The 13513-nt window shown below is 46.2% G+C and overlaps 3 non-coding genes across 3 annotated transcripts; all 3 read left to right on the plus strand.

Annotated features, from left to right (window-relative positions):
* The first annotated feature begins 2997 nt into the window (after positions 1 to 2997).
* Positions 2998 to 3070, plus strand: trnar-ucu (transfer RNA arginine (anticodon UCU)). The gene has a single exon. It is a non-coding gene; the product is annotated as a tRNA-Arg (tRNA).
* A 4428-nt stretch (positions 3071 to 7498) lies between these two features.
* trnar-ucu (transfer RNA arginine (anticodon UCU)) lies at positions 7499 to 7571 on the plus strand. The gene has a single exon. It is a non-coding gene; the product is annotated as a tRNA-Arg (tRNA).
* Positions 7572 to 11065: 3494 nt separating this feature from the next.
* On the plus strand, positions 11066 to 11138 carry trnar-ccu (transfer RNA arginine (anticodon CCU)). Its single transcript has one exon. It is a non-coding gene; the product is annotated as a tRNA-Arg (tRNA).
* Positions 11139 to 13513: the final 2375 nt, after the last annotated feature.

Below are 13513 nucleotides of genomic sequence, written 5' to 3' on the forward strand. Positions count from 1 at the left end.
GGGAGAACAATGTGTATCAAACTTCTTTAGCACATCGTCTAATTTTCCTCTGTTCTCCTCTGGATTAAATACAAATGTATTAAATATCTCTATCGCCTGTGGACCTGCAACCGTGAGCAGCAACACTATTTTCCTTGCGTCTGGCTTCGTACCGAATCCGATGGCAGCAATGTAGAGTTCGAATTGTTGTTTAAAAGTCTGCCAATTGTAGTCGATATTTCCTGTGAGTTTCAAACGCTCTGGTGGCTTCAAATTCTCCATGTCGCATTGCACAATATTCAGCAGATCTTACCAATCCTGGTACCATGTTATGTTCATTAATAACTAGTCGTTTTTATTAAGAACAGCTAGCTTTTGCTAGACACTTTATTGAGCACATGTGGACTAGGCACAATATCTGTAGAGGCCTCCATCTTGACTGCTGCCTTGTGGGTAGCCTAGTGCATCGTGGGTGCCCACTCTTATATACATACAGCACCACCTAGTGTACCATTCCAGAATGACAGGTTACTGATCATTACAATATATAAATGCAAGTTGTCATTGTAGAGGGCTCTGGTATGGCGCGAGCAGTGACAGATATGATGGGTGAAAATAGTTCCTATCTGTGCTTAACTTTCGAAGACTCTGAAACTGTGAGGGAGATGTCACATTTCGGAGTGGTCAATTGTCCTCAGGCGGGTTACATTGTGTATTCAGCATCAGTGGACTAATGGATAAGGCACTGGCCTCTTAAACCAGGGATTGTGGGTTCGATCCCTATCTGCGGTGATGTGTTTTCTAATGATTGATTAAAATGGTGGTTTTGGTGGGGCGAGTGGTGGAAAGTGCTGCCAGGCGGGGAGGCTGCATTAAGGAGGATTGTATTATCACCTGTCAGCCAAGAATCCATTACAGACATAAGGTCAATGTATTCATCCACAATAAGGAGGGAGAGAGAAGACGGGCCAGTTAGCCTGACATCAGTCCTGGTTTTGGGAGATGCGGCCGAAGAAGCCTTGGCAAGTTATTACTGTGCATCTTGTAGATGGCACACAGTGTGCCGGTGGTGGAGGGAGTGAATGTTCAAGATGGTGGATGGGGTGCCAATCAAGCGGGCTGCTTTGTCCTGGGTGGTGTCAATCTTCTTGAGTGTTGTTGGAGCTGTACTCATCCAGGCCAGTGCAGAGTATTCCATCACACTCCTGACTTGTAGATGGTGGAAAGGCTTTGGGGAGTCAGGAGGTGAGACACTCACCGCAGAATTCGGCGATGGTAATGCTGTTGAATATCAAGGGGTGGTGGTTAGACTCTCGTAAGTTGGAGATATTCGAGAATCAGAGGGCACAGATTTAAGGTGATTGGCAAAAGAACCAAAGACGACGTAAGAACATAAGAAATAGGAGCAGGAGTAGGCCATACGGCTGCTCGGCCATTCAATAGGATCATGGCTGATCTGAATCTAGACTCGCATCCACTTCCCTGCCCTCTCCCCGTCACCCCTAATTCCCTTATCTGCTAGGAAAATGTCTATCTCCATTTTAAATTTATTTAATGTTGCAGCTTCCACAGCTCTCTGGGGGAGCAAATTCCATAGATTTACTACCCTCTGAGTAAAGACGTTTCTCCTCATCTCAGTTTTGAAAGGGCAGCCCCTTATTCTAAGATTATGCCCCCTAGTTCTAGTCTCACCCTTCAGTGGAAAAAACTTTTTTACGCAGCGAATGGTTAAGATCTGGAATGCGCTGCCTGAAAGGGTGGTGGAGGCAGACTCAATCTTAACTTTCAACAGGGAGTTGGATAAGTATCTCAAGGAAAGAAAATTGTAGGGCTACAGGGAAAGGGCAGCGGAGTGGGACTAGCTGAGAGCCGGCACGGGCCGAATGGCCTTCTTTTGTGCTGTAACCATTCTATGATTCTATGATAGTCACTGCCTGGTACTTGTGTGGTGCCAATGTTACTTGCCACTTATCAGCCCAAGCCTGACTGTCATCCAGGTCTTGCTGTATGCGGACATGGACTGCCTCATTATCTGAGGAGTTGTGAATGGAACTGAACACTGTGCAATCATCAGCGAACGTCCCCACTTCTGACCTTATGATGGAGGGAAGGTCATTGATGAAGCAGCTGCAGATGGTTGGACCTAGGACACTGCCCTGAGGAACTCCTGCAGTGATGTCCTGGGGCTGAGGTGATTGACCTCCAACATCCACAATCCAGAGTAACCAAGAGGTACGCTGGATGTATTTCCGTGGAAATGTTGGAGAATTGTTGTGGGGCAGAAAGCGCTGGTGAAGTTGGAGGCCACCATAAGATGCGGAAACGGTGGAGAAATGGATTTCGGCCCAGGACAGTGAATTTCTGACCAGGACCCAGACAGCAACAAAATAAACCAGTGGGGCAGTCACAGACTCAGCAGGTAACAGCAGCGATGGGGGATGGGCTGTAAACTGGACAAAGTTACCTTCAAACTGCAGCAACTGAATAGAAGATCAGAGTCACAGCAGCTGAGTCTTACAGTGTATTCCAGTGGAGCCCAGTGGAGTAGTGTTGTATTGATGGCAGAGAAGGCCAGGAATTGGGAATCAAATTTGAGCAAAGTTCCAGGGCTCACTGATGAAAACAAAGAGCTGGCAGACTCAGGGAATGGGCAGTGGGCACGGTATCTCCCTAAACATCTCCGCCTCGCTGCCTCTCTCCTCCTTTAAATGTTCCTCAAAACCTACCTCTTTGACCAAGGTTTAGGACTCCTGTCCTAATATCTCCTTATGTGGCTCGGTGTCAAATTTTGTTTGATAATCGCACCTGTGAAGCACCTTGGAATATTTTACTATTTTAAAGGCACTATATAAATACAAGTTGTTGTTGTAGGTGGCTCTGGTATGGCGCGAGCAGTGACAGATATGATGGGTGAAAATAGCTCCCATCTCTGCTGAACTTTCGACGACGCTGAAACTGAGGCAGATGTCACATTTCGGAGCGGTCAATTGCCCTCAGGCGGGTTACATTGTGTATTCAGCCCCAGTGGCCTAATGGATAAGGCACTGGCCTTCTAAGCCAGGGATTGTGGGTGCGAGTCCCATCTGGGGTGATGTGTTTTTAATGATTGACACAATGGCGGTTTAGGCGGGGCAAGTGGTGGAAGGTGCTGCCAGGCTGGGAGGCTGCATTAAGGAGGATTGTATTATCACCTGTAGCCAAGATTCCATCAAGGCCGTAAGGTCAATGCAATCATCCACAATAAGGAGGGAGAGAGAAGACAGGCCAGTTAGCCTGACATCAGTCATTGGGCAAATGTTGGAATCCATTATTGAGGAAGTGGTAACAATGCACTTAGAAAATCATATGATTAGGTTTTTGTGAAAGGGAAATTGTGTTTAACAAATTTATTGGAGTATTTGGAGGATGTAACTAGCATGGCAGATAAATGGGAACCAGTGGATGTCGTATATTTGGATTACCAAAAGGCATTCAATAAGGTGCCATGTAAAAGGTTTTATTTTTATTTGTTCCTGTGATGTGGGCATCGTTGGCAAGGCCAGCATTTATTGCCCATCCCTAATTGCCCTTGAGAAGGTGGTGGTGAGCCGCTGCCCTGAGGAACTCCTGCAGCGATGTCCTGGGGCTGAGGTGATTGACCTCCAACAACCACAACACTACGCAAGATAAGGTATCCTGGGGTTGGGGTAATATATTAGCATGGATAGAGGAGTGGCTAACAGACAGCAAACAGCGGGTAGGGATAAACGGGTCATTTTCCGGTTGGCAGGCTGTAACTAGTGGGGTGCTTGGGCCTCAGCTATTTACAATCTATATTAATGACTTAGATGAAGGGACCGAGGACAATGTATCCAGATTTGCTGACGATACAAAGCTTGGTGGAAAAGTAAGGTGTGAGGAGGACACAAAGAGCCTGCAAAGGGATCTAGACAGATTTAGTGAGTGGACAATAAGGAGGGAGATAGAGAATAATGTGAGGAAAGGTGAGGTTATTCACTTTGTTAGGAAGAATAGAAAAACAGAATATTTTTTAAATGGTGAGAAACTATTAAATGTTGGTGTTCAGAGAGATTTAGGTGTCCTCGTACAGGAAACACAGAGTTAGCATGCAGGTACAGCAAGCAATTAGGAAGGGAAATGGCATGTTGGCCTTTATTGCAAGGGTGTTGGAGCACAAGAGTAAGGAAGTCTTACTACAATTGTACAGGGCTTTGGTGAGACCACACCTGGAGTACTGCGCACAGTTTTAGTCTCCTTATCTGAGAAAGGACATACATGCCTTAGAGGCGGTGCAACGAAGGTTCACTAGATTGATTCCTGGGATGAGAGGACTGTCCTATGAGGAGAGATTGTGTAGAATGGGCCTATACTCTCTGGAGTTTAGAAGAATGAGAGGTGATCTCATTGAAACATATAAGATTCTGAGGGGGATTGACAGGGTAGATGCTGAGAGGTTGTTTCCCCTGAATGGAGAGTCTAGAACCAGGGGTCACAATCCCAGGATAAGGAGTCGGCCATTTAAGACTGAGATGAGGAGGAATTTCTTCACTCAGAGGGTTGTGAATGTTTGGAATTCTCCACCCCGAAGGATGCTGAGTCGTGGAGTATATTCAAGGCTGAGATCGATAGATATTTGGACTCTAGGGGGAACAAGGGATATGGGGTCGGGCGGGAAAGTGGAGTTGAGGTCGAAGATCAGTCATGATCTTATTGAATGGCGGAGCAGGCTCGAAGGGCTGTATGGTCGACTCCTGCTCCTACTTCTTATGTTCTTATGGTGATGGACATTGAAGTCCACCTGATGGCATGAGAGTTCATGGGGTCAGGAGTCAGCGTTGAGGACTCCCTGGGCCACTCCCTCCTGTCTGTGTAGCACTGGGCCGCCCCCTCTGGTGGGTCTGTCCTGCTTGTGGGACGTGATATACCCAGGGATGGTGATGGAGGAGTCTGGGACCTTGGCTGATAGGTATGATCCTGTGTGGTTGCATTCTGGCCCAAGCTACAAGTTTAAAGTTACCTGGGCCCACTGACCATCCACCGCTTTGTTTACATCAGTCAGCCCTGGAAACTTCCACGGAAATACCTCCAGCAAACCTCTCGGTTACTCAGCCATCCCAAATCCCTGCTCCCACTTCCTCGAATTGTCAATACAATTGTCCACAAGGCCCTTACCAGCCTTGAACTTATTGCGGATGATTGCATTGACATCACGGCCTAGACGGAAACTTGGCTCACAAGTTACGATTAATGCAGCCTCCCCGCCTGGCTGTACTTTCCATCAATTGCCCGGTCTAATCCGCCATAGTGTCCATCATTAAAAACACATCACCCCAGATGAGACTCAAACACACAATTACTTACTTCGGAGGTCAGTGCCTTATCCATTAGGCCACTGGGGCGGAATAGTAACAACACCCCACCTGAGGACAATTGACCGCTCTGAAATTCCTTACATTTCCCAAATCTTGGAAAGTTAAGCACTGAGGAAAGCTATTTTCACCCATCATATCCGCCGCTGCTCACGTGCCATGCCAGAGCCATCTGCAGCAACAACTTGCATTTATTTCGTGTCTGTAAAGTAGTAAAACATCCCAAGGGGCTCACAGGAGCGATTATCAAACAGAATTTGACACCGAGCCACATAAGGAAATACTAGGACAGGTGACCAAATGCTTATCATAGAATGGTTACAGCACAGAAGGAGGCCATTCGGCCCGTCGCGCCCGTGCCGGCTCTCTGCAATACCACTTCAACTAATCCCACTGTCTCTGCCCCTTCCCCGTAACCATGCAAATGTTTTTCCTGCAGGTACTTATCCAATTCCCCTTTGAAAGCCGTGATTGAGTCTGCCTCCACCAGCCTTCCAGGCAGTGCATTCCAGATCCTAACCACTCGCTGAGTGAACAAGTTATTCCACACGTCGACTTTGGTTCTTTTGCCAATCATCTTAAATCTGTGTCCTCTGGTTCTCGATCCTTCCACCAATATGAACAGTTTCTCTCTATCTACTCTGTCCAGACCCCTCATGATTTTGAATACCTCTATCAAATCTTCTCTCAATCCTCTCTGCTCTATGGAGAACAACCCCAGCTTCTCCAGTCTATCGACATAACTAAAGTCCCTCATCCCTGGAATCATTCTCGTAAATCTTTTCTGTACTCTCTCTAAGGCCTTCACATCCTTCCTAAAGTGCGGTGCTCATAATTGGACACAATACTCCAGTTTGGGTCGAACCAGTGTTTTATAAAGGTTCATCATAATTTCCACGATTTTCTACTCTATACCTCGGTGGCAGGACATATTGAGAGAGTGGTTAACAAAGCATATGGGATCTTGGGCTTCATAAATAGAGGCTTTAGGTTTTGAGTACAAAAGTAGAGAAGTTATGCTGAACCTTTATAAAGTGCTGGTTGGACCACAACTGGAGTATTGCATCCAGTTCTGGTCACCACACTTTAGGAAGGATGTGAAGGCCCTTGAGAGGGTGCAGAGGAGATTTACCAGAATGGTTCTGTGGATGGGGTATCTTAGCTGTAAGGACAGGTTGGAGAAGCTGGATTTATTTTCATTACAGCAAAGGAGGTTGAGGGGTGATTTGATAGAGGTGTACAAGATTATGACGGGTTTGGATAGGCTAGACGAGGAAAGGCTCTTCCCACTAGTTGATGGCACAAGGACTAGGGGACACAGATTGAAGGAATTGGGCAAGAGATACAGGGGGGATGTGAGATAAAACTTTTTTACACAGTGAATGGTGATGACATGGAACTCGCTGCCGACGGAAGTGGCGGAAGTGGAGACACTCAATGTTTTGAAGGGGAGGCTGGATAGGCACTTGAGGGAAATAAACTTGCAGGGCTATGGGAATAAAGCGGGGGAATGGGACTGACTGGATTGCTCTAAAGAGAGCCGGCACGGAGTGGATGGGCTGAATGGCCTCCCTCTGTGCCGTTATGACTCTATGACTCTACAACTCGATTCATGAAGCCCAGGATCCCGTAAGCTTTTTTAACTGCTTTCTCAACCTGCCCTGCCTCCTTCAATGAGTTGTGTACATACACCCCTAGTTCTGTCTGTTCATGCACCCCCTTTAGGATTGTACCCTTTAGTTTATATTTCCTCTCTTCATTCCTTCTACCAAAATGTATCAGTTTTCTGCATTAAATTTCATTTGTCACGTTTCCGCTCATTCCACCAGCCTGTCTATGTCCTCTTGAAGTCTATCACTATCCTCCTCACTGTTCACTGCACTTCCAAGTTTTGTGTCATCTGCTAAGTTTGAAATTGTGTACAAACTTTACTCTGGCTGTGCAGTTTGGGTTTGATTGAATACCTACCGTAGTATTCGGGCCACATGGGAAGAATGGGGTGAATCGATTCATTAGCCACCCAACAATGTGCATTTTAAATCCTAATCAAAGATTTTCTGTTTACTGTGAGAATAATTTGCCCTGCAAATAATGATTTGGCGGTCACAAACTGACCCTTAAGTCTCATGATTTTCATTGCTTTATGTGCAACCCCAGTGGCCTAATGGATAAGGCACTGGCCTTCTAAGTCAGGGATTGTGGGTTCGAGTCCCATCTGGGGTGATGTTTTTTTAAAGATTGGCACTATGATATGGCCGTCAAGGCCCAGAATGTCAATGCAGCCATCCAGAATAAACTCGTAGATGGTCAGGGCAGGGTTCGCAAGTTGATAGACATTCTGAAGGGATTTGGGAGGGCAGAGTAACCGAGAGGTATGCTGGAGGTATTTCTGTGGAAATGTGGAGAAGTGTTGTGTGGCAGAAAGCACTGGTGAAGTTGGAGGCCATCATAAGATCCAGAAATGGACGTCGGCCCAGGAGAGTGAATTTCTGACCAGGAACCCAGACAGCAGCAAAATAAACCAGTGGGACAGTCCCAGACTCAGCAGGTGACAGCAGCGATGGGGGATGGGCTGTAAACTAGACAAAGTTACCGTCAAACTTAAGCAAGTGAATAGAAGATTTGAGTAGTCCTGTGGAGCAGTGTAGTATTGATGGCAGAGAAGGCCAGGAATTGGGAATCAAATTTGAGCAAAGTTCCAGGGCTCACTGATGAAAGCAAAGACCAGGCCGGGTCGGGGAATGGACAGTGGGCATGGTATCTCCCTAAACATCTCCGCCTCGCTACCTCTCTCTCCTCCTTTAAATGTTCCTCCTAACCTACCTCTTTGACTAAGGTTTAGGGCACCTGACCTAATCTCTCCTTATGTGGCTCAGTGTCAAATTTTGTTTGATAATGGCTCCTGTGAAGCACCTTGGGATATTTTACTAGGTTAAAGGTGCTATATGTCATGTTCATTCATAACTAGTCGTTGTTATTAAGAACAGCTAGCTTTTGCTGGACACTTTATTGAGCACATGTGGACTAGGCACAGTATCTGTAGAGGCCTCCATCTTGACTGCTGCCTTGTGGGTAGCCGAGTGCATCGTGGGTAGCCCACTCTTATATACATACAGCACCACCTAGTGTACCATTCCAGAATGACAGGTTACTGATCATTACATCCCCCTTTCTTTGAGGTTAAACAAAATCAGTATCAATCAATAACAACATAAACATCTTCAACAGTCAATGCATTTTCAATGTAGTTTTCTTTGTACTCAAAGATTAAGTCTATCAGGCTTTTTTACTTCACGTGTGGATCTTCTCAGCACACGTAAGTCTGATGTGTTTTCATGAGAGCCTGTATGTGTATTTGTGTTTGATTATTCTGGTGGTGAGTGACAAGATTCAGTTGTGGCATTGTCATCGATTTGCTCTTCGATAGTCTCTTGTGTTTTTAGGAGGGAACGGCTGTTCCTCCTGAGAATCTGTCCTTCCTCAGTTCTAACAGTGTATGACCTTGGTCCTACTTCCTCAAGAACTGTAGCTTTCCTGTTCCATGCATCTGGATCCTCAATCCTGACAACATCATCCCTTGTCAATGGTTTCAGAGTTTTGAATGACTTTTCATCGTGTGATTTCTGTTTCAGCTTTAACAGTTGAAGTCTCTGTCTCAGTTCTTTACTCTGCTTTTCTTTTGCACAGCAGGGTAGCGTGGTACGCAACTTGCGACCCATTAGGGGTTCAGCAGGTGAAGAACCAGAGTCTAATTCCCTTAGCAGAGAGGTCAATAACCAGGGGTCATAGATTTAAAGTAATTGGTAGAGGGGATTAGAGGAGATTTGAGGGGAAATTTCTTCACCCAGAGGGTGGTGGGGTCTGGAACTCACTGTCTGAAAGGGTGGTGGAGGCAGAAACCCTCATCGCATTTAAAAAGTACTTGGATGTACACTTGAAGTGCCGTAACCTACAGGGCTACGGACCAAGAGCTGGAAAGTGGGATTAGGCTGGATAGCTCTTTGTTGGCCGGCGCGGACACGATGGGCCAAAATGGCCTCCTTCTTTGCTTCAAATTTCTATGATTCTATGATTCTAAATAATGATTTGGACGTCACAAAATGGCCCTTACGTCTCACGATTTTCAGCAAGTTAATTGTAGCCCCAGTGGCCTAATGGATAAGGCACTGGCTTCCTAAATCAGGGATTGTGTGTTTGAATCCCATCTGGGGTGATGTGTTTTTAAAGATTGCCAGGGGCGAAAGGTGCAGCCGGGGGGGATTTTATCGGCACCTGTCAGCCAAGTTTCGGTCAATATCTTAATTAATATCAGTGTAATCGGCCAGAATAAGCTCGTAGATGGTAAGAGCCTAGTTTGCAAGTTGATGGGCGTTCTAAAGTGAGTGAGGATTTGGGAGGGCAGAGCAACCCAGAGTTACGCTGGAGCTATTACTGTGGAAATGTGGAGAATTGCCGTGGGGCAAGAAAGCACTGGTGAAGTTGGAGGCCACCATAAGACCCAGAAACAGTGGAGAAATGGACGTCGGCCCAGGAGAGTGAATTTCTGGCCAGGACCCAGACAGCAGCAAAATAAACCAGTGGGACAGTCACAGACTCAGCAGGTAACAGCAACGATGGGGGATGGGCTGTAAACTGAACAAAGTTACCTTCAAACTGCAGCAACTGAATAGAAGATCAGAGTCACAGCAGCTGAGTCTTACAGTGTATTCCAGTGGAGTATTGATGGCGGAGAAGGCCGTGAATTGTGAATCAAATTTGAGCAAAGTTCCAGAGCTCACTGATGAAAACAAAGAACAGGCAGGGTTGGGGAATGGACAGTGGGCACGGTATCTCCCTAAACATCTCCGCCTCGCTACCTCTCTCTCCTCCTTTAAATGTTCCTTAAAACCTACCCCTTTTGACCAAGGTTTAGGACACCTGTCCTAATATCTCCTTATGTGGCTCGGTGTCAAATTCTGTTTGATAATCGCTCCTGTGAAGCACCTTGGGACATTTTACTATGTTAACGGTGCTATAGGTACTTGAGGGAAATAAACTTGCAGGGCTATCGGAATAGAGCGGAGCAATGGGACTGACTGGATTGCTCTAAAGAGAGCTGGCATTGACTCGATGGGCCGAATGGCCTCCATCTCTGCCGTTATGACTCTATGACTCTACGACTCTATTCATGAAGCCCAGGATCCCGTAAGCTTTTTTAACTGCTTTCTCAACCTGCCCTGCCACCTTCAATGATTTGTGCACATATACCCCCAGGTCTCTCTGTTCATCCGCCCCCTTTAGAATTGTAACCTTTAGTTTATATTTACTCTCCTCATTCCTTCGAACAAAATGTATCAGTTCGCTCTTTTCTGCGTTAAATTTCATCTGCCACATGTCCGCCCATTCCACCAGCCTGTCTATGTCCTCTTGAAGTCTATCGCTATCCTCCTCACTGTTCACTGCACTTCCAAGTTTTGTGTCATCTGCAAATTTTGAAATTGTGTCCTGTACAAACTTTACTCTGGCTGTGCAGTTTGGGTTTGATTGATTACCTACCATAGTGTTCGGGCCACATGGGGAGAATGGGGTGAATCGATTCATTAGCCACCCAACAATGTGCATTTTAAATCCTAATCAAAGATTTTCAGTCTGCAGTGAGAATAACTTGCCCTGTAAATAATGATTTGGCGGTCACAAACTGACCCTTAAGTGTCATGATTTTCAGCATTTTCTGTACAGCCCCAGTGGCCTAATGGATAAGGCACTGGCCTCCTAAGCCAGGGATTGTGGGTTCGAATCCCATCTGGGGTGATGTGTTTTTAAAGATTGGCACTACGGTATAGCCGTCAAGGCCCAGAATGTCAATGCAACCATCCAGAATAAATTCGCAGTTGGTCAGGGCAGTGTTCGGAAGTTGTTGGGCATTCTAACGGGAGTGGATTCGGGAGAGCTGGAGGTATGTCTGTGGAAATGCTGCAGAATTGCCGTGGGGCAGAAAGCACTGGTGAGGTTGGAGGCCACTGTAAAGTCTGTGTGTTATATGGCGAATTAATACACAGACTACAAGAGTAACTTTAACAGGACTTTACTATTCGAAGGTCAGGGCGAATCTGCCCAATAAATCCTTACACAGCACTTGTATACCGGTGTGGTCACCACCGGTATTACAGTATACAGTAGTCAAGATAAAGTAGTGCAACCCTTAAAATAGTTCTCTTAAAGGTGGAACGTTACATACACTACAATCCTCCCTTTTTAGGTTAACAGTATATATATATTCCCATTAATATAACATCATAACATATATACAACTTTATGTAAAACAGTTCACAGATTCAGTCTCTCTGGAGGCTTCCTGACTCTGTCCGGATAACGCCTCGGTGGTGTAGTAGGTTCTTCTGGCAAGGTCGATTCTGCTTGAAGGACAGTGTCAGGTTCATCTGATTCCAGTATTACCGGATCGGAGGTAGATGCTCTGGGTATCTCTGCTTCAACATTAGGCGTATAGAGTTGTGGAGTAGGTTGGCCCTTTGTGGATGACTCTATGATCTGGTCAACATGGCGCCTTATTATGCTTTCACCAATGTCCACGGTATACATCAGCGGTCCTAGCCTTTTTCCAATAGTTCCAGGCTGCCATTTCTCGGCACGATAGTCCCGGGCCAAAACTTGTTGACCTATCTGGAAGGTTCTAGTTGGCCTTTCATTCATGCCTTGAAATTGCCGGTTCTCTACGTCCCTTCGGACGTTTGGCTTAATCAAATCCAGCCGGCATCTTAGTCTTCTATTGAAAAACATCATGGCGGGAGTTTGGTTTGTGACCGCATGTGTTGCATTCCTGTACGCCAACAAGAAGTTATCTACCTTATGTTGTAGATTTATGTCTTCATTACCCATGGCCTTTATGGCCTTCTTGAAGGTCTGGACAAACCTTTCAGCTAATCCATTGGTGGCGGGATGGTATGGGGCGGACGTGTAGTGCTTAACCCCATTGCTTTTTAAGAACTTCCTGAATTCTTCGGACACAAATTGCGGTCCATTATCAGAACAGATCTGTTCCGGCAGCCCATTCCTGGCAAATATGGTCCTTAATACTGTGATGGTTTTTTCCGTGGTGGTGGAGGACATCTTTATTACCTCCGGCCACTTGGAGTGTGCATCCACCGCGATTAAAAACATTGAGTCCATAAATGGACCAGCAAAGTCGATATGTACCCTTTGCCATGGAGATGAGGGCCACTCCCATGGATGCAGAGGAGCTTGTGGTGGGGCATTTTGGACCTTCTGGCATCCTAGACAGCTCTTGGTTATTTCTTCGATGTCTCCATCAATACCTGGCCACCACACAAATGCTCTGGCTAGGTTCTTCATTTTCACTCCACCCAGATGCCCCTCATGAAGCTCCTTTAGCACTTTATGCTGGAGTTTGGGTGGAATCACCACTCTAGATCCACACATCAAGGTTCCTCGGCACACTGACAGCTGTTCTCTTCTTTGCGAAAATGCTGGCAACATTGGTTCGCCATGTGCTGGCCATCCCCCCACCGTTAAATCGTAGACTCGTGAGAGAGTCGGGTCATTTCTTGTTTCCTTTTCGATCATAGAATTTGTTACTGGTAGACATTCCACTATGGTTGAGTGGAACATCTCCACTGGGTCCACTGTAGTCGCCTCTTCTACCACTGACAACGGTAAGCGCGATAACCCATCAGCATTTCCATGCTGTTTGGACCTTTTGTATTCGATGTCATATTGGTGTGCCCCTAGTAACACGGACCACCTCTGTAGCCTTTGCGCTGTCATAGTGGAAACGGCCTTGTTAGGGTTGAATATGGATACCAACGGCTGGTGGTCTGTCAGCAATGTAAACTTCTTGCCCTGCAGGTAATGATTGAATTTCTTTACTCCCCACACAAGGCTGAGAGCCTCCCTATCTATCTGAGCATAATTGCGCTCAGCGGAGGTCAATGATCGGGATGCAAATGCGACTGGCCTTTCCGAGCCATTTGGCAACTTGTGTGAGAGTACTGCTCCAATACCATAAGGGGAAGCATCACAAGCTAGACGAAGAGGTAGCGTTGGATTGAAGTGAGCCAACACTTCCTCAGAGGTGATCAATGCCTTGCTTTTGCGAAAGGCCTTCTTACAGTCCTCGCTCCACTTCCATGGTACTTCTTTCCGCAACA

Source organism: Somniosus microcephalus, chromosome 28 (genome assembly GCF_052327205.1).
Source record: "Somniosus microcephalus isolate GS21.2 chromosome 28, FLI_Smic_1.0, whole genome shotgun sequence".
NCBI classification, from domain to species: domain Eukaryota; kingdom Metazoa; phylum Chordata; class Chondrichthyes; order Squaliformes; family Somniosidae; genus Somniosus; species Somniosus microcephalus.